Source organism: Malaclemys terrapin, chromosome 4, assembly GCF_027887155.1.
Source record: "Malaclemys terrapin pileata isolate rMalTer1 chromosome 4, rMalTer1.hap1, whole genome shotgun sequence".
NCBI classification, from domain to species: Eukaryota; Metazoa; Chordata; order Testudines; family Emydidae; genus Malaclemys; species Malaclemys terrapin.
In genome coordinates, this window is record NC_071508.1 from 100,612,428 (window position 1) to 100,632,918 (window position 20,491).

Below are 20,491 nucleotides of genomic sequence, written 5' to 3' on the forward strand. Positions count from 1 at the left end.
ACATGATAGCAGAAAACAAACAGTAAATGTCTCACCAACCTTTCAACTTGCCCTTGGTGTAGTAGGGTGGAACTCTCATTGCTTTGGGGATGTTTGTGGTTGTGAATTGGACATTTGTATGAGTTGTCCCTTACCAAGAGAATACCAGCTAAAAAAGTGCACAGTCTCTCATAGAAAACTTAACTCACTCTTATCATAGCTATGGAATATTGTAGGTACTAATTCTGCTGCTAAATGTATACATATACCTTAGTGTATGTACCTACATACTGTACAATGAGCCAAACAGTTTCCTGAGATACTCATGCACAACTCCAGTGAACGTCAATGAAAATTGCCTAGAGGTAGCAGGAGACAAAAATTCAACTCTATATACTACAAGAGAGAACAGTTCCTCCTCACCAAAGGTGAATGAGTCCCATACTATACAGAGGGCGCAAATACAGTATTGCAAGAACATATCCTACTTTAACAATCCATGACTGGATATATATATACACACGCACACACACACAAGTATCAGAGGGGTAGCTGTGTTAGTCTGGATCTGTAAAAAGCAACCAAGAGTCCTGTGGCACCTTACAGACTAACAGACATATTGGAGCATAAGCTTTGATGGGTGAATAACCACTTCGTTAGACGCATGTGGTGGAAATTTCCAGAGGCAGGTATAAATATGCAGGCAAGAATCAGTCTAGAGATAACGAGGTTAGTTCAATCAGGGAGGATGAGGCCCTCTTCTAGCAGTTGAGGTGAGAAAACCAAGGGAGGAGAAACTGCTTTTGTAGTTGGCTAGACATTCACAGTCTGTTTAATCCTGAGCTGATGGTGTCAAATTTGCAAATGAACTGAAGTTCAGCAGTTTCTCTTTGGAGTCTGTGGTCCTGAAGTTTTTTTGCTGCAGGATGGCTACCTTTAAATCTGCTATTGTGTGGCCAGGGAGGTTGAAGTGTTCTCCTACAGGTTTTTGTATATTGCCATTCCTAATATCTGACTTGTGTCCATTAACCCTTTTCCGTAGGAATTGTCCAGTTTGGCCAATGTACATAGCAGAGGGGCATTGCTGGCACATGATAGCATATATTACATTGGTGGACATGCAGGTGAATGAACCAGTGATGTTGTGGCTGATCTGGGTAGGTCCTGTCACACACACACACACACACACACACACACACACACACACACACACACACGTATGTTTCTGGGAATAGGATTGATGCAACCTCTCTTTCCCTGTTCATTTTTAGGCCCCAATTCTGCAATGATTTATGCATGTGCTTATCATTACTGTTTAACATAGGCCAATGGGACTATGCACATGCAGTATGTCATTTTAATCTCCTTGTTTCTCATAAATTGTTGCAGGACTGGAATCTTAATTTGCATTCTTTAGTGAGATCAATATCTAGGAAATACACCACTCATTATGTATTTTGTTTATTTCACATTGCTGTAGATATATTCATTTATTACAGTGAAACCGTAAAAACAAAACAGCAAAAAAATACCACCTTTCAAGCTCTGCTCATTGTCTCCTGTTTCATTCTATTTTTTTAATCTAGACATTCCTGCAATTTCCCTTTAGTGGACAAATGGTAAAGTCACCACTATTGTGTTACAATTTTACAACAATTAAATTGCCAATTAGTATATATATATCTATCTTAATCAGACAAAAATCATACTAAAAGGTGGTAAACAAACATCTATTGATATATTTAAAATATGTGCAGTATTACAAATTTTTAGAGTGAGGAAATTCAACATCTTCTGCAGATATCTTCCTTTATTGCAATAAAACAGTAAAAAGAAACCAAAAAAGAAACAACAAACTTTTCAAGCACTGCTCATCCTTATTAAAATTAAAGATGTAACTTTAATAAGCAAATGTTTTAGGCTCAATGTAGCTGAAAAAAACTAAATAACAGAAAGACTGGAAATACTCTGGCAATACCGATCTTAATCCTTCTCGTTTACTCTGCTTTTACTTGATACAGGTGGGAGAATATTACTAGTAGCTACAGGAAATGTGCAAAAGTGACACAAAACTGAGATCTAAAAATGCCTAAAATCAACAAGCGAGACAAAGTGGATGAGGTAATATCTTTTATTGGACCAACTCCTGTTGGTGAGAGAGACAAGCTTTCGAGCTTACACAAAGTTCTTCAACAGCTACGCCACTGCAGCACTTCAGTGAAGACCCTACCTACATTGACAGAAGGGATTCTCCAGTTGGTGTAGATATTCCACTTAGGGTTGCCAACTGTCTAATCACACAAACCCAAACACCCTTTCCCTGCCCCTGCCCCGAGGCCCCACCCCACCCCTTCTCCAAGGTCCCACCCCGCTCGCTCCATACCCTCTCCCTCTGTCACTTGCTCTCTCCCACTCTCACTGGGCTTGGGCAAAGTATTGAAGTTTAGTGGCCTCATATCCCCATTCTCCTCTATTAGCCAGGCTCCCAGGCTGGACTACATCTTACAAGATACACCATGGTTATGGACTCCCATGATGCACCATCACCCTTATATAAGAGGGAAGATATGGTGCATCATGGGAGAGATAGTCTGACCAGGTAACCTGTCCTATGGAGGAGAATGGGCATGTGAGGTGCTCAAACAAAATTCTTTGAGTTATGCTGGTAGCATTTCCATATCAAAATATTTTAGTATTCAAATTTTTGTTGAAAATATGCACAGCCAGCACCAGGGTCCTGCTTTGCCTGCTGGAATCCACGGTGGCTTCTCTTAACACTGGGGCCCTCTGAGAAGTGAGGAGGGATAAGGGTTTGAGGTGGTAGAGAAGCTGGGCTGTTCTTGTCCGGCCAGTCAGGGAGCAGCAATGCAGGAGGAGGCAGAGTTCTCCAGTCCGTATACTCCTGCTTGCTGTGGGCTGCGATGGCAACTCTCACCTGGGGACATCAGGAGGGGAGAAAAGTGGGAGCAAGCCTGGATGTAGGTACAAAGAGGAAGACCCTAAAATCCCTTCCCATAAGGAAGCCTCAAGCCAGCAGGGAGGGGCAAGGACAGGTGAGGGAGTCCTGAAGTCCTGGGAAGGGATGGTGCATCCACTGAATAGGGAGGCTACATCCAGGCCTCACGGAGAATGCCCAGGGTGGTGACTGATGAGGGCTAAATTGGAAGCTGGAAGAGTGATGTGCTTCAGCTATCACCAAGCCTTGTGGAGATTCTGGTGGAAATCTATTTCACCCTGTGACTGCATTAACTTTTCCACAGCTCCTCCCAAGCCTAGTAGCCCCTGGTAACAGGGAAATGGCGGGTAAATGGGAGCAGCCATTGGCTTATGTTCCCCTTGTAATGAAGTTTCTGTGCCTATGTCTTCATTGCAACAAAATAGGTGTGGTTTACATGGAGATAACTCAAGATAGCTATCTTGAAGTACAATCCTAGCAGAAACAAAGCATGGGTGGTTTTTATCCCAATGTATCTAGTCAAGGTTGACCTTTCAACCTCCAGCTAGGGTTGAACTTCACTAGTTGGTCCTTTCTGGCTTCTAGCCTGTAATTCTGTTTTCCCCACACAGTGAGTGCAGCCAAACAAATCTGTTTATGTTCCTTGATGTTTTTTTCTTCTTGGCAGAACTACTAGGTTATTAAAAACTATCTGTGCCATCTCTCTGCTAGGATCTCAATAGCTACCTCTGTGTTAAAAAAATAATCCATTTCTTTCCACTGAAGATAGCCTATGACAGCTAGTTTAACCTCCCATTTGATGTCTTACCAAGTCCCTATCACTGCACTGATATCCCACTTTACCACTGATGTATGTGCTTCAGATCTAACAAATAGTTTTGGTACTTACTGTCAAGTTACTTACTGTGATGTCAAGACAATTATTCTTCTAGCTCACAGATATATTGTTATAGCACTGGTATGAACTGTAGATACATTGAGAAAAGAGTGGGTGGGACTGGAGACAGTTATTTTGTTTTCATTTTTCAAAACATACTTTTATCAGAAAACAAACATTTAGCTCAGGTGAGTTGTATCTAAAGCAGGAATTAAAAGTATCCAGGATAGCAGTCCCTGAAAAGGAATTGGGAGTTGTTCCAGAAAAAAAAAAAAGAATACTAGATAAACAAAACAAAATCAATATAACAGTGCACAACTAAAAATTATAACCCAGCACAATTATCCCCAGCACTACTACACACTACTATTGTTAGGTGCTATCTCATTTGACAGCAGCATTATGGAGCTATTTAAAAATCTTTCATGCAGATGGATAATTTGTATATATCTGAAGGTATAGTATTTACTTTCATTGTATTCTGACAGCTACCCATATGATTATGCATGATGATTATTTGGCTTTTCAGAACTGTTATCAGACATTGCAGAATTAATGCAGTTTACCCAAAGTTGGTCCTTTCTGGCTTCTAGCCTGTAATTCTGTTTTCCCCACACAGTGAGTGCAGCCAAACAAATCTGTTTATGTTCCTTGATGTTTTTCACTTCTTGGCAGAACTACTGGGTTGTTAAAAACAACACTACCACCACGACAGTATGAGAAGAGCAAATGAGATGCCAAGCATTAAAGAGCTTGAGTTTTCATTAACAATACAGACAAACCAAAGTTTGCTTGATTTAGAAACAAAATATATTGAAATTTTAAAGTGACAGTGTTTTAGGGAGAAATTGTCCTTGTTTATCTGGAAGTTTCCCATTGTATCTCATTCACCCTTCTGACTGAACATTTTGAAGGACAGCCAAGCAAATATCACCATGGGCTTTTCCATACTGCAATCCCCCTAGTGACTGAACTGTGAGTCAGTCACTTGAAACACTTCTCAGGGGATTGCACCCCTGCTGGGCCAATTGCTTTGAAAACTAATCCAACCAATGTCAATGACGGGATGTGAATGTCCTTCAATTCCATTGCTATGAGGTTTGGCCAATTATTTAGCTTACATGATTTGTAATGAATACTAAGGATCCTGTATATCTCATTCCAATTGCGTGACAATCTTTCCTATAAGGGAGAAATGGCCTTGCACTCAAAGGGATCAAGGTGGTGGACCAGTTGACATATATGGTCAATAATGTGGCTAAGTGAGAATAAAACATGATTGGAAAAGCAGAGCTCATTTATTTTAACTCACTGGGGGTTTGCTAATGGAGAGGTTGCTTCCCTGCTCATAAATGAGACAAGAGGCACCTCAGTAGGTTAACAGACTCCTAGAAAGACAAGAGGGAACACTGGGAGCCATAGTTCTGAATGAGGGTGTGCAGGCTCAGACGATTTGGTTATGTAAACCACAGTCCTGACAACTATGTGGGTAAGGGAGTCTAACAGATCAAGTCTGAAGGAAAGACACTGTGTTAGGGACCAGGACATGGGTGGTCAGGCAGCCTAATGCCCACAGTGGGAGTCTGTAGCCATGTGCCAGAGGCAAGGGTCAGAGCTGAAGTCAGAAGCCATATGCTAAAGCCAAGGGTCAGAGCTGAAGTCAGAACTCAGGAATCAGAGCTGAGGGTCACAACTGGGCTACCTGGAGTGAGGCAAGGCAGAGCAAGGCTGGGCCCAAGAGAGGAGCAAAGCTAGAAACAAGAGTTATCATAACTATGGGTGAATGCTTTGAGTGGTCAGCAATCTACTGCTGCTGATCTTAAGAGCAGGTCAGCTAATCCCCTCAGCCAGTGAGGTGGCTCAAATGGGGCCCAGGTGCACTTATTAGACTGTGGTTAATCTGAGGGGCCTTACTCCTGACATAGAGAGAATGACCCATGGAGTGGTGGGATGTCAAAGAGAGAGGATAGCATGTATTGTGATAAAAAAATATGGCTTTGAACAGGGCATCTTGTAGGAAGAACACTTTAGGGTGGACCCCATTTAATTGGATTTATACAAGGAAGAAGATTTTGAATGTTACAGAGAGGTTCTAAATATACTATGTTGGTATCAATACACAAGGAGACTGTTGCTGTCTGATGATGCTATATATTTCAAACAAAAAAAGTGCAATTAGGATATCTGGAGAAATTAGAATTGTAAGCGGTCATCCTTGTCATCTTAACATCTCCATTACTTTTCATTGACTGTTGGAACATTTCTGATGCAGGTTTTACAAGATTGCGCACACTGGAAATACACACTTGCATAGTATTGATAGTATTCATTTAAGTACCTATGGCTACCTGTAAGTCTGTTATGTATCATACTTTATTGTATGTATTTTGTGTAGTTCTCCACTGCCGGACTAACTTTAAGGTACTTTTAAATTGAATATGGGCTAGCAGCCTTATATGTCTACACTATCTAGAGAAAAGCAATGCCAATTGAGAAAAGTTCTGTTGCTGACTATAGTCAACAGATCCTAAGCCTAGGCTTAGCTGTAGTAATTTTGAGTGTCCTGTCCTTGGGTCCTGGGTCCCATATAGGAGCACCCACTCCTGCAGAATCTCACTTCCTGGTGGCAATTTGGCTCACTTCCAGCATCCTTTCTGAGTCCAATTATAGTTCACTTGCCTCTAGGCTTTGGCAGCACTCCTCAAGTCCTGCCACAGTAGCTGGAAGGGAGGAGCCTTCCAGTGCCCCTCATCTGTATCAGGATTGTTATATCAGACTGCCCCAAACAAAGGAGGGGACAGGGAAAGAGGGGATAGCAACTACCTCAGACTAAACTCACCCTGCTATCAGAGCTCACTAGCAAGTCCTAACAGCCTCCCAGCTCCTGGGAAAACTCCCATTTGTGTGGCCAGTCTCACCCTTTTAAGCTCCATTTCTCCAGGTGAGGTATGTTCTGCAGGTCAGCCTAATTGGTGCTATCTAAGTACAGAAATGCTTGTTAACCTTTCTATCAGCAGAATGGGAGTGTCCCATCACACTGACTAGCAGCTGGTGTGCTTATTTATCTATTTGATGTTCTCTTTATAGAATCATAGAATATCAGGGTTGGAAGGGACCTCAGGAGGTTATCTAGTCCAATCCCCTGCTCAAAGCAGGACCAATCCCCAGACAGATTTTTGCCCCAGATCCCTAAATGGCCCGCTCAAGGATTGAACTCACAACCCTGGGTTTAGTGGCCAATGCTCAAACCACTGAGCTAACTTTAAAATGTCCATCTAGCTTGCACACTTTACAGCATACAGCATTAAGCAGTGACTTATTCTACATTAACCCTTCCAGATACCAAGCAAAACTACAAGTGTTAATCTTAGTCAAAGGTGTATAATTGTTTAATTGACGATAAATTAAATAAATAGGATTAAGCTGCAAAATTCAGATCTGGAATACCTGAAAATTCAAGGGGTATTTGGAGAAGAGGGGTTGACCCATTATAAAGGTAAAGGTCATTGGCTAATTTTAGTTCTAGGTTTGAATTTTAAACACTCTAGGTGTGTTTGTATCCAGGGTTTTAGTTTAGGTGTGTTTCCAGAATGGATTCTCCTGTAAGTGAGGTCATCTCATGCAGATGAGAGCAGTTCATCTCAGTATCATAATTAGACACAGTTGTACTTCTTAGGGAGCATTCAAAATTAAGGCTTGTTGGAAAGAAGGCACAACACTTATTAGCTTCATGAGCACTCAACTGGGTCTGATTCTGCTCAGGTTTCTGGAAGTATCCCATTCATATCTAACAAGTTCAGGCATTTAACCCAAGTATTAGCATAGCTACTCCCATAGTAGAAAATTGATTCTTACCCTTGAGGTAGTTTATTATTTAAGTTTAATGGGAACTCCAGATTTTCTGCTGTCGAATCTTATAGTTGTCTTTACTGGTGTTGATACCCTTCACATACTCCCTGGCTTTCTCTGCTATTTCACAGGCCCTTACAGGCTGCTTCTGCTGACCCTGATCACTTACAACCTCTCCTGCTTCCTTGATTCTAATCTCCATCTTTCTCCTTGCTGCCATTGACATTTCTCCCTAGTATTCTCAATCCTAGCCTTGTTCCTTAAAACACTTTGGCCTATCCATTTCTCCTCTGGGCCGTTACTAAAGGGAAGCTGTTCTTTCTGTTTCACGATCCCATTGGCCTTTTAAGTTCTTAAGGGTTTGTAGCCATTCAAAAAAAAAAAACAAAACCTTCTTCTTCTTGACCCCTAATCCTCTCTGCCATGCTGTGCTATGAACTCACTCACACCCTGATTCATTATAACTCCCTGCTTTCCAAAAAATGTTAAACTCTTAATTAAAATAAATAAAATCAGTTTTGTCTCACCATCCTTTCTGCTCCTCCTTAAGACTGCTTAATCTCACCCCACTAATCCTTCTTCTAAACCCTCTTTATAATGTAAAGAAAAATCTAATACTTTCCATTGCCTCCTTCCTACTAATCCTTTATTCTCATTCCTTTACCTTCCACAACAGCTCAATACCTGCCTATATTACTTATTGTGAATGGTTCTTTAAATAGAATGAATGTGGCTTGGGACTAAAATGGGGGATCAGGTGGGATTCAAAGATTGGAAGGTCTGGACTGTGCATACAGAGTGCACGTTACAGCAGTCATGATAGCCTAGTCAAAAATGGCATGACTCGGTGTCAGACTACAGACTGTAAAGTCAAGGTGATACATTCTGATATCTGAGCTGTGTAGTGTATATTAAGATTAAGGCAAAGCCCACATTACTTTAAATTAGTCTTTATTTTCCATAATATATTGTACGGACAACAATAAAATTATTTTGACCACACAGCAGATTTCCATTTTGTTTCACAATACTAACAAATTTACAATACTGTTAAGTAGTTAAAGGGTAGGGATGTTTTCTTTTCAACGTATTTAAGATAATGCATTGTTGTTTTTGCAATTACTCCACTGTAATTAAATCGCGGCATTCTGCAGATTTGTACCAATCACGCTTTTCCTTTTATGTTTATTATATCATTATAGTATATTATTGAATGCTTAAACTGAATTGTAATCTTTTTGCTAAGTGCCTTGCCTATTGGACTTTTTTTTTTTAATTTAAATTGAGGCTATCCTTGGAGCTTTTTTCTCAATAGATGGGGAAAGTTTTGAAGTTTCCCAAAAGAAAAGAAATATTTCCAAAGAGAAACCGGATATGTACATTCTCAAGCATTTGAATGTGTTATACCAATAGAATAAAAACCAGGAGGATCTTATTAAGAGGGATAAGACAAAGATGTTACCTTTATTGTAAATATAATGATAAAGCAAAAGATAAAAGTAAACGTTATTTGACTACTTATTCCTATCACTACTTATTCCTTATACACACACATATATATATAAAAAAAGAACAGGAGTACTCCTGTGGCACCTTAGAGACTAACAAATTTATTAGCGCATAAGCTTTCGTGGACTACAGCCCACTTCTTCAGATGCATATGCATATGCAGTGGGCTGTAGTCCATGAAAGCTTATGCTCTAATAAATTTGTTAGTCTCTAAGGTGCCACAAGTACTCCTGTTCTTTTTGCAGATACAGACTAACATGGCTGCTACTCTGAAACATATATATATATATATATTCATTCATTCAAGTTCTTTATAGGTGTTATAGTTACCAGCCTAGAAGTTGCTCATGCCAAGTTACTGGCCAGGTATCTTGGTCATGAGGATGGAGCCGAGTCTGTGTCAGGTGTACCTGATGCTCCTGGAGGTTGGCAGCAGAACCAGAGACTCAAAGTCCTCAGTCTTTAGAGTCCATCCTTATAGGAATTAATTCCTATGTTAGTCTATGGGAGCTGTTTCATCCTGCTGTTGCTGACTCAATCAGCAGATGGCACATTCCTGTCCAAAGTGGCACATTCCTGGTGGCTCCACACTGTCCAAAGTTTGTGTTTCTCATCCTTCCAGGTGATGGGGTGGATCCCAGTTTACCCTCAGGGGGTTGTCTGGTGGTCCTACTTGACATATTCTTCGGCTGATGGATACTCCCTTTCTAGGCTGGCACCTCCCTAACCATTTATGTACATCAAGTATTCATCAACATACATTCCATATCTTAACCATATTTTAATTTATTGTCTCCACCACTTTCGGGGTGTGTGCTAATTCATTTGAGACTCCTGGCCCTTTAATCACAGATGGTGGGGGTCTGTTCCTAGGAGCCGTTGCTGTTACAATGAAGTGAAAGTCACTTAAGGGCTTATAGCGTTTGTTTACATTTTATCAATTACTTCAAGAACAAAGTCAATTAACTTGTTTGTAAGTTTTACATAGTGATAAAGTATCTTTCACAGGACAGATATAATCAATGGTTTCTACAGACAGTAGCTTACAAGTTTTAACAGAAGACCCAAGAGATTTTTGTACTTGGTGAAACTGTTGGATTTTAAAGTGTGTGGGACAAATTATTGGGGGGTCACTGTCACTAGGGGGAATCACTGTTAGTACCTTTTTTAATATCCCTACAAATGTAGTTTACCTGGCACTTGATACTATTTTGAAAAATACCTTAACCACTCCAATATCAAGCAGTGAGAAATGGAAGGAGCTCATTCACACTCAAGCGGAACTTGCATAATGAAGATATGTATCTGTTAGTCTCTCTTTTTTGATTTGCTAGTTTATTTGCATTTTTTGGAGTGGGACTTATTTATAACATGTACTCCTCTTCATTTCCTTGCCTGTACTTATATTATTTACTTATCTAAGGCCAGAGATCCAAATCCAGCCCTGGTAGATAGAGGCTGAAAGGAACTACCACATGCAGGCTGGTATGGAGAAATCTGTTGGTGGTCTTTGTTAGATTTTCAACCTACTAGTGGGAAGCTGCAGTGGATCAGCTATTGGGTAAGAGGGAAATAGGATATCTCCATTAATTTATCTCCTAGAGCTGGAAGGTCATTGAGTCCAGTCCCCTGCCTTCGCTAGCAGGACCAAGTACTGATTTTGCCCTAGATCCCTAAGTGGCCCCCTCAAGGATTGAGCTCACAACCCTGGGTTTAGCAGGCCAATGCTCAAACCACTGAGTTATCCCTCCCCACATCTCCTAGTAGCACTGCTGGCACAGCCACTGATGCCCAGAGCCGATAAGGAAGAGGAGTGTTGTGTCCTGAGTAGGATCTTCCGGAAATAATCACACACAGGCTGTATATAGTTTCAAATGAAGATGCCTCAGACAACTTGTTTAATCCAGCAGCTCCCAGAAGACAACATAGAGCTGATGCAACTTCTCTAACCCTAACTAACTGAACTCTCTAGTAAAACTCCAAAACCTGGAATGGACTAATGTAACCCAGCCAATATACTTGATGCTCCATGAGAAACCTGGCATAGACCACAGAATGAATTCTCCATAAACACTACAAAGATTACCCAGGAAATTAAGAGTCTATTGTTGTCCTGGGACTCAGAGTGAAGGAAAAGATACTGGCTGCAGGTAGCTGAGGACCTGGCCACCCCTCTTCACAGGAAAACCTAGAAGAGGGAACTAAAAGGGAGGAAATCTCTTGCTGAATTTTCTCCTCATTTGTTCCATCCAAGGGTGATGTTAGCTCTCCCATGGAACAGCCTCCCCTAACCTTCATGGATCCTCAGCAGAACCTCTGGCTTCACTCCTTAGCAGCTTGGCTTCGTTGCCGGGGTGTCGCAGCTCCCAGATCCTTTTCAAAGGCAAATTACTGCCATGGAGTGGGGTTGCAGAAGTGGAATAAAATCTCTAAAGGAATCCCCATGAGGCTAGTGGGGAAGAAAGATATGCAGTCTGCCCACACCTCTTTAGCCACTCTGTGGATCTCCAGGCCTGCAGACAGACCTCTACAAAACATTGAGTGGAGGTGTGGGTGGGAGAAAGGTGTGTGTGGAGGCTCCCATCTGTGGGAGCCTGATCTAGTCCTGACTTCCAGAGTCTGCTGGCTGGGGAGGTGTTGGACAAGAACACAGCCAGAGAGGGTGGCAGGGTGGGCGGATGTCTGAGTTGTCTTCTATAGTTTGTGTGTGTAATTATCACTGTGACCAGTCATGGTAGCAATCAGATAATTTATATTAAGTTCTTGTGCAATGAAGAGTCCTATAAATGTACTATTTAAAAAAAAATTGAAAGGGTCAGATTTCCCACAGTCAATTGGACAGTATTGGAAGGGGTCACTCTGACATTTCCTCTTTGCCCTACTTCAAACATGCCAATCTGTTTGAGATAAAGCAAATGCTAACTTTCTAGTCCAAAGTGATTCTGCTACATATATATTATAAGCTATTCTAAATGTGACTTACACTGAAGTTTTTAAACTTCTGTAATTTAAAAAAAAAATCAATTTCCTCATATTTGGACAGAAAATTCTCTTGTGTCTTATGTATAATCTATGAAGTGGAAAAAACCAATTTGGAGCATTTTAGCGTCTGTTTACGTCCTTCGCCGTGACAAGGCTATTTTCCCGATGACTTGGAACATTGCTCCACCCACCCATATCCATGCATGAAGTGGGCTATCTACTGTGAAAACCCACCTTCCCACATATCAGTGGAACTATCTATGGAATAAAATGCTAATCAAGATGAGGAAGCAGAAAGGGACCTTCAGTTATTAGTATGATTTTAGGAAGCACATGGGTCAAACTTCTCTCTCTTCTCCTATGCATTTTATTGGTGGGAATCTGTAACTAAATTATATTCTTAGCTGTTTTGGTATAAAGGTACTATTCACACAGTAATGTCTGAATGCTGAGGGCAACCCAATGTTTAGTTAGCACTAGCCCTGGGAAGAGCTGGTGCCTGGCAGGGTACTAAAGGGGCTCCAGGCCTTCAGGAGCAGCACAGGCAACTGATTGGAGAAAATGAAGTGTTGCCTATCCCAGGCTTGTTCAAACCATAGGGTGACTGGTGGGATCTAGTCAGTATTTGGGTGGGGGCTGATACTCTTGTTTTATTCTATTATTTACAATAATAAAAATAAGAACATACAAATGACTGCCTGGGATTTTCTTTTCAATCCAACTAAACATCTCACTCATGAACGCATCAGGGAGCGATCAGGGTTTCCCTGCAGTGACTGCCCTGGACCATCATGAGTCATGGTGGTACCAGCAATGACAGCATGTAGACTCTCTCTCTTCCCACATGCTTAATGTCCCTTGCTGGTACCCAGCCAGCCAGCAGATACTGGAGGAAAAAGGAGGAGGCAGCAGCCAGCTGCTTCTTGGCTGTGCCAGCAGCCAGCTGCCTTCTGGCTGTGCCAGCAGGGAGATGATTGGAGACAATGAGATTCAGTTTGGGTCAGTCTGCCAGATCTGGATAAGCTATGCACATAAACAAGGTCACCCATCTGTGGTGGGGTGTCCACCCCACACAAGGCAAAGCATGTTAAATTAGGACAAATAACCTTAGAGGCTGCACCTGGAGAAGAGCCAGGGCTTGATAAAGGCTAATTGAGGAAGCTCAGAAGGGAAGGAGCAGGTTGGGCCTGTATGATGGTGAAAAAAGAAAGGAGTTTCAGGGGAAGTAGTCTGCAGTCACTGGCTGTAAGAAGTGTGGTTTGTTTAGGGCTACAGAGTTTGGCAAGAAGTCAGAGAGGGGAATTAGTCTATCACTCTCTGGGAGGAGGGAGTTTGGGCCAGAAGAGGGGTGGTGAAGATAGAGAAGGGAAATAGGAAGGAGTCCAGGAAAAAAGGAACAGGGTCTGGGAGCAAGCAGACCATAGTTGATAGACTTTGGGTCCCTGGGCTGAAACATAGAGTAGTGAGTGAGTCTGGGTTCCCCTACCAGTGGTTGGAGAAGTGGTGCAGGACCTGGCTGTGGAGCAGAAAATTATCTGGAATAGCAGACAGCTGAGCCAGTGAGATATTGATACCCCAGAAGGGAAGAACTACATAGTGACCTGGTCAGTGGGCTGATTGCTGAGAGGGAGACTGTTCACACCACATCCTTCCTAACTCTCTAGAACTCACAACCTGTTGAAGAAGCTATTCCACTTATTATCAGTTTCCCCTATGCTAGGGCTATCTAGAATCCATAGGAAACAGACTGTCCCTTTTCTTCCCCTCGAATTCCTTGGGGGCCAAGTAGGTAGGGTGATCACACAGCAAGTGTGAAAAATCGGGACAGGGGGTGGAGGGTATTAGGAGCCTATATAAGAAAACCCCCAAAATCGGGACTGTCCCTATAAAATCAGGACATCTGGTCACCCTACAAGTAGGTGAGAAAACGTGTGTAGACCCTCTACACAGCTCAACTGTGTGTGTGCACAGTGTATGCATGTGATCAGTGTTAGCCTTGCTATATGCTTGCATAGGTACCTGGACACCTTTCAGATACATTTTCCCTCCTTCCTTGTTGATTTCTCTCAGCCTTAGTGCTGGGTGAAGTTTTCTTGACAAATTGGTAAATGTACCAATTTGCATTTTTTGGGCACCAAAACCATTCATGGATTTGGGTCAAACTTAGAAAATAGTTTCATTTGAAAAAAAAGGGGGGAAATGAACTAGTCAAAACAATTCATGCTGACAATTTCAAAATGAAATGTTTTGACTTTTTTGATTCAAAATGCCATTTTGTTTAGAAATTTAACCAATTTTTGTTAAAAACCATCACAATAGGGTGAAAAACACTTGAAAGTGATCCAAAATGAAACAGACTTCTTCATTCTTTTGATTGGGGTATAAGATTTGATGCCAAAATGTTTTATTTTTTTTTCATTTCAGTGAGGAAAAACGGGGGAAAAAAATTAATTTTGGTTCAAACCAAACTGACTCCCCTCCCCCCGAACCAAAAATCATTTTGCTCAGGTCTACCTGTATGCAGATAATATGGTATTGCATCATTACACGACATCAACGCTCATTATGATATACAACCACCAAAGTCTTACTTCCCACCCCTAATTTGATCTGTTTTAAGCCCTGATTGTGGGGCCGGATTCTGATTTCACATACACCAGTATAAACCAGGAATAACTTCCCTGAAGTCAGTGGAATTAAACAGCTGTCAAATGGGTGCAAAAGATCAGAATCAGCCCCATACTGGTTCCTCAGTGTCCAGTGTGTATGCTGAGTAAGGAGGACATTTGGAAGGTATGGACCCAGTTTGGCACATATTCAGTCTTGGCCCATGTTGCCTCTAGATAATGTTTGTGTTTGTACCCTTGTTGTTCCTTGAACTTAAAGCAGTTTGTTCATCCTGACAATCCAGTGTGATATTCAGCAGCTTTTGTTAGGTTTAAGGTAAAAAGGAACTTAAAGCATTTTTAGGGTTGAACTCTATCCCCCACATGGGCTCAATTCTACACCTACAAAGACAATGGGAATTTTGAAACGGACTTTCATGGGAGCAGAGTTCATCCCTAGCGCTTATCATGTGCTCTATTTTAAATCTCCAGTGAACGGCTTGCTGCAATTTCATTCCTCATAACAGTCTATCCCTGATGCAATGCAGTACCGATATATGCTGCCATCTAGTGCCCAGAGAGAAAATGCATGCAGCTGAGTTTATAATGTTAGATGAGCACTGCAGGTGACACAGTTCTTGCTATCTGCACCTACCTCCTTCTGTTTTACTTTGCAATCAACCCTGCTGAAACTTGCTTTCCAGAAGAGAATATATCGTTAGTGACAGAAATGTGTACAAAGGGCTAAAAAAACCCCACAAAAACAATTGGTAAACAAGTCTACATGCAGCAGCCAGAGGGAAAATACAACTGATTAAAGTTGTAGCTATCTTGCTGTTTGAAGTAATCAGCACAAGGTCAGTGCTGAACCAGAATAAATGTAAGGAGGGATACAACTGGTGATTTTGATGACCTTGAAAGGTGCCCAGGGCTGTGGGAGTGGAGACAGAAAAGCTTACAGAATGGTTTAGTGTTGGAGATGGTAGAATAATATTTTTCTAAATGTTTTGATACATTCCCAATTTTAGAAATGATTCCATGAATAAATATACATATGGTTTTTTTTAAAGGAAACAAACAAAAAATCACAGTATTGGTAAACCAACCAAAAAAACAAAAACAAAAACAAACAAACAAAAAACCTGAAAGCAAACCCAGAATAACGTTAAATGTAAACAATTCACCAAAGCCCTCAATAACCAACGACACTCATCTTGGACAATTTCCAAAATAAGTATATATATTGCACAATAGTTGTGAACTTTCAATAAAATTCTCCCAAAGAATATCATATGTTGGCATAAAAATATCACAATCCATAAAGTTATACAGCAACCAAAAGAAAAATAAAGGTCTCCGATGAGTTCTTAATTAGTAGAGGAGATTTGGCAAACTTAGCTTGAAGGTAACATGGATAAGTTGCACATTACTCCTACAGTATGGGAATCAAAGACATACTGGTAATGATATTCAGTTAGCTTGGTGGAACTTAGTTTAGATGATCTGGGAACTGGTTGAGACATGCTACCTGCTTCTCAATAGCACAGATCCAAATGAAAGAATAGTGCATGAGACATGGGAGGCTTGTGTAGTCTTACAAACTAGCTAGTACTGCTCAGTGTGAGTGAGGGTGTCACACTCTGGCCCTAAGCTAGAATCCTATATAGCGGTGGGGTTTTAATTAAGTTTTTCTGCTGATGTCTGCTCACATTATTTGCAGCTCTGTGAAGCACTGTACAAATCAGAGTGAATGAAACTGGAAAATAGATCTTCCTCCAAAAATTGTTCTCTGTGGACCAAATTCCAAAGTCATTACAATAGCAAAATTCCCATTGACTTCGGTGGGAGTTTGGCTGCTGCAAGGACTTCAAGAATGGCTACTTGCTAGTCAATGTGGGCCTTTGATTAGCCAGGCATGGAATGGGGAGAGGCTCCTGCAAGTCATTCCTTCTGCCTCTGACATGCCTAAGACCTCACATGCCAAGTGGCGTATGGGTGCTCTGGTGATCCATGCCCCACCCAGTAGCTGGCCAGCTCATAGTATGTGGGGAGATGCTTGAGTACTTCTCCCTGCCCTGTTGGGAGTATATATGTGGAGAAGCTACCCTATGCTTCTCTCAGATTTGTGGTCATCAGTCTTGGTGCCCTCTTTTGCCTCTCCCTTCCGTCTTAAGTTTGGGTTGAGGCTGCATATGTTTGGTTATCATCAGTTCTCCTGGAGTGCTGTGGGCTTGGCTGCTCACATCAGGAAGGCATTTCTATTTAGTGCAGGTTTTTTGCATACACTGTGTGCTTTTTTCCTGCAATCCGGGGTTTTGTCTCAGGTTGTTTTATAGATAATTAAATGTTTGTTGCAACTTTGGGCATGAGTCTAGTATTTTGGGGTTAACAGTGGCTAGTTTGCAGGATCTTAGCACAAGCTTAGGACCTGAACTTCATGCTATTTGCAGATCAGGTGCAAGCCTCAGTCTCTTGCACAAATTGAAGTATTCCTCATCTGTGCCCCCTAATGCTTGCATGAGGGTGATGCTGCAGGGGACTGACACAGCTGGGCCAAATTCTTATTGGCTGGTAGGGGGTTGGTCTAGGCCATCACTTGGGGTAGCTTGGAGGATCTTCACCAGATAGGAATCTACTGGACAGTTCAGAGCAGATGGTCGGATCCTTTTTGTTCTGACATTTGATGGAGTTAGAGTTATAAACTTTCCATTTTGTTGGCCATCACTTTGGATGTTTCAGACAAGACTGGCTAAAAAACACTAGATAATATATGGGCATGAATAATATCGCACTAGTAGGAAAATTGACTAGATGGTCTAATTGCCTTTTCCAGCTCTGATTTCTGACTTGTTGATTCATTTTGTGTGTACCTGAAGACACTTTGTCAAGTTCTGGTTTTCTAGGAGTATCAGGAAGTAGATATTTCACTACAAACTAGAGTTGGACAAATGTTGAAAAGAGAAATTTCACAAGTATTAATTTGATACTCTAAAAAGATTTTCCAACTATATTTGTACCCCTTTTTTGTTCATTTCCTTCATGTGTATATAGTCCTAAGGGCATGATCGGTGTTTGCATTTGTACAACAGGCCCCTGATTCGGGCTGAGCTTTTGGGCACTATTGAGAAATAAAAAATACTCTTTGCAGAAGGGACCTGATTCTAAGATTTATGCTCACCCACTGAGGGAGCAGACACATGTCTAATCAAAGAGCTTGAATTTAGAATTCTTGCAACTAATTGCTTGGGGTTGAGTTACAGACGGAGAATAATTCACAAATGATTTTCTGCAGATAATGAAAACAATTGATAAACTCTAGAAAAATCACTATCTGCTCCTATGTAATTCATGAACAGAAAAAGAGTCAAGATGCAACAGATGAATGGGTTTGTTATCCTTATACACCCTCCTCTGTTGCTAACAGGTGAAATCTGTTGAGTGCTGCTAAGCTATGTTCAGAATGGAATTTTGGTAATGGCTGCATTTCATCATCTGAGTCCTAGACTGTTAAAGGAAGAGGAAGGCCATTTAGCACAAAAAACAGTGGTCCTTGGCATATTGAAGATAACTGCTTAACTTCTCAGCGTCTTTAAATTATCCACATTGCCAGGAAAACAGAAGATATTCTATATGGCAGAAGATACAGGATTTGGCTGAGTGCCTCATCTCTCATTGTAGCAGCCTGCCTAAAGAATAGAAATTTGATTGCATTTCTTCAGCTTCAGTCAGCTAGAGTCAGGCTAAAAATATAAAACATGACTGGAGCATTGTTTCTAAATAAAATGGGTTTGAATGAAATTAGCAAAAGGCTTACTGACCAATCAACTTTCAAACAGTTGCAATAAGCTGTAGTAAGAACCTTTTTCATTCTGACAGTTCCCAATGGGCAGGAGATACTCTTTGAATTCCATGGTCATCTCACAGACCTTTGCATCATAAGACATTTTCACACAAGTTGTCTGGGTATTTGGATAAAATTCAAAAAGAGGCTTATACTTCAAAGAGTAGGAAAGCTGACTTAAGCTTTAGAATAAATACCAAAAATCTCTTATCTTTTCATATTTGTCGTTTGTTATAATCCTTGCAAAAGTGGCCTCAGCAATAATAGGAAAAAAAATCACAAGATTGGCTTGACAGACTAACAAAAGCATTATATATAAATGCTGGTTAGGGGACAATTATGGGGGATTTAAGCTTCAGAAATGATAAACGCTCATCTAAATTAAAATGTACATGAATTTTCAGTGGGAATGTTTCACCATGGAAAGTAAAAAAAAAAGCTCTCTTTTGGGAATGTGACTTACATTATTTTTTCTTTAGCATTCATTCAATGGAAAGTTTCCCCTGGGTCCCAAGTGCAAGGACAGCGAGGCCTCATATCCTGATGATTTTATTCTTTAATTATTTTTGTTGTTGTTTTATTATGGTGAGTCCCATTCTTTTCTACAAGTTTAGGGCTCAAACTCCCTTAGACAATATAGCGATGAGTGTAAACACACTGATCTCTTTTGTAAATTACCTTCTGATTGTGAGGCGGTTAGCTAATGTATTTCAGGTGTAGTATTATGGCGGTGTTAGTGATTATATAGTTAAGGTTGCATGGGATTTGCACTTATATAAAAATTAAAATCCCACTATTCCGTTCCACATTAAATGATTAAGATTAGTTTCCATATGAAAAACTTTTGTTTTTTGTTGTTGTGTGAGTATTTTATACACAATTTAACTTTTTATGCTTCTTAGGGTAAAACTATGAATTTTGGCAGAGGAAACATTTAAAATGAGCCACCTGTGAAATTTTCCCTCTGAATCTCACTCTTGAAAGAACAGTTAAGCCAACCCAGTAGTTACCCCATACACATTGCCATGATATCTCCCAAATATAGCACTTTTCAAATTCACCATTTTAACACACGAAGGTATTCCTCTTATCATCGCAACTGAATTTATCACCAAAGATAATTAGACATAATTACCCTAATACAGTGACTTTGGGGCCCCAATGAAGCTGTTTCATGCTGTCTTGGAACTGGCTTAAACAGCTATCTGAAGATTTACCTGATGTAGTGATATAGGGGAGACCCCTACAGTGACACAGCAGTCTCCACACCATGCCCTTCTGGAGTTAACCTTACTTCTCTTTACTTTGTGTGGTTGCATAGTACAACCTAACATCCATAGCGATTGCATTGACTGGAACTTAAGTAATCTGAACTTTTAAGTTAGCTAATTTTTTTTTGTGTGGGAATGTAATGGGCTAAATTCAGCCCTGGTGTTAGCTGCTACAGCTCTACCTAAATCAAAGAGATCACACCAAGGCTAGTTATAGTTCTATAAATGCAACCTTTGATATACTTGGGGTTAGCACTCTTATCCCAATAATAATGTCTTTGAGTCTCCTTTATTATTATTATTATTATTATTATTTATATTATATAAGACTTTAAGGAGCTTAAATTCATGTTTCAATCAATATTATACCATTGAAAATAACTGATTTTTAAAATATACAGCAGACATTGATTTTTCATATGCTACAATGCACTCATACCACCACCAACATTAGCAAACTGTTGCAAGAAACCATTTGCTAGGGGAAAACACAATCTTGACATTTTTTCCATTTGTTAACTCATTACTTTTTTACGATGTTTCTTTTTTCTTATTGAAGTTTTTTTCTTTATTTTTTCTTCAGGTCACAAGAAATAAGTTACCTTCTAGATGAGAACATAA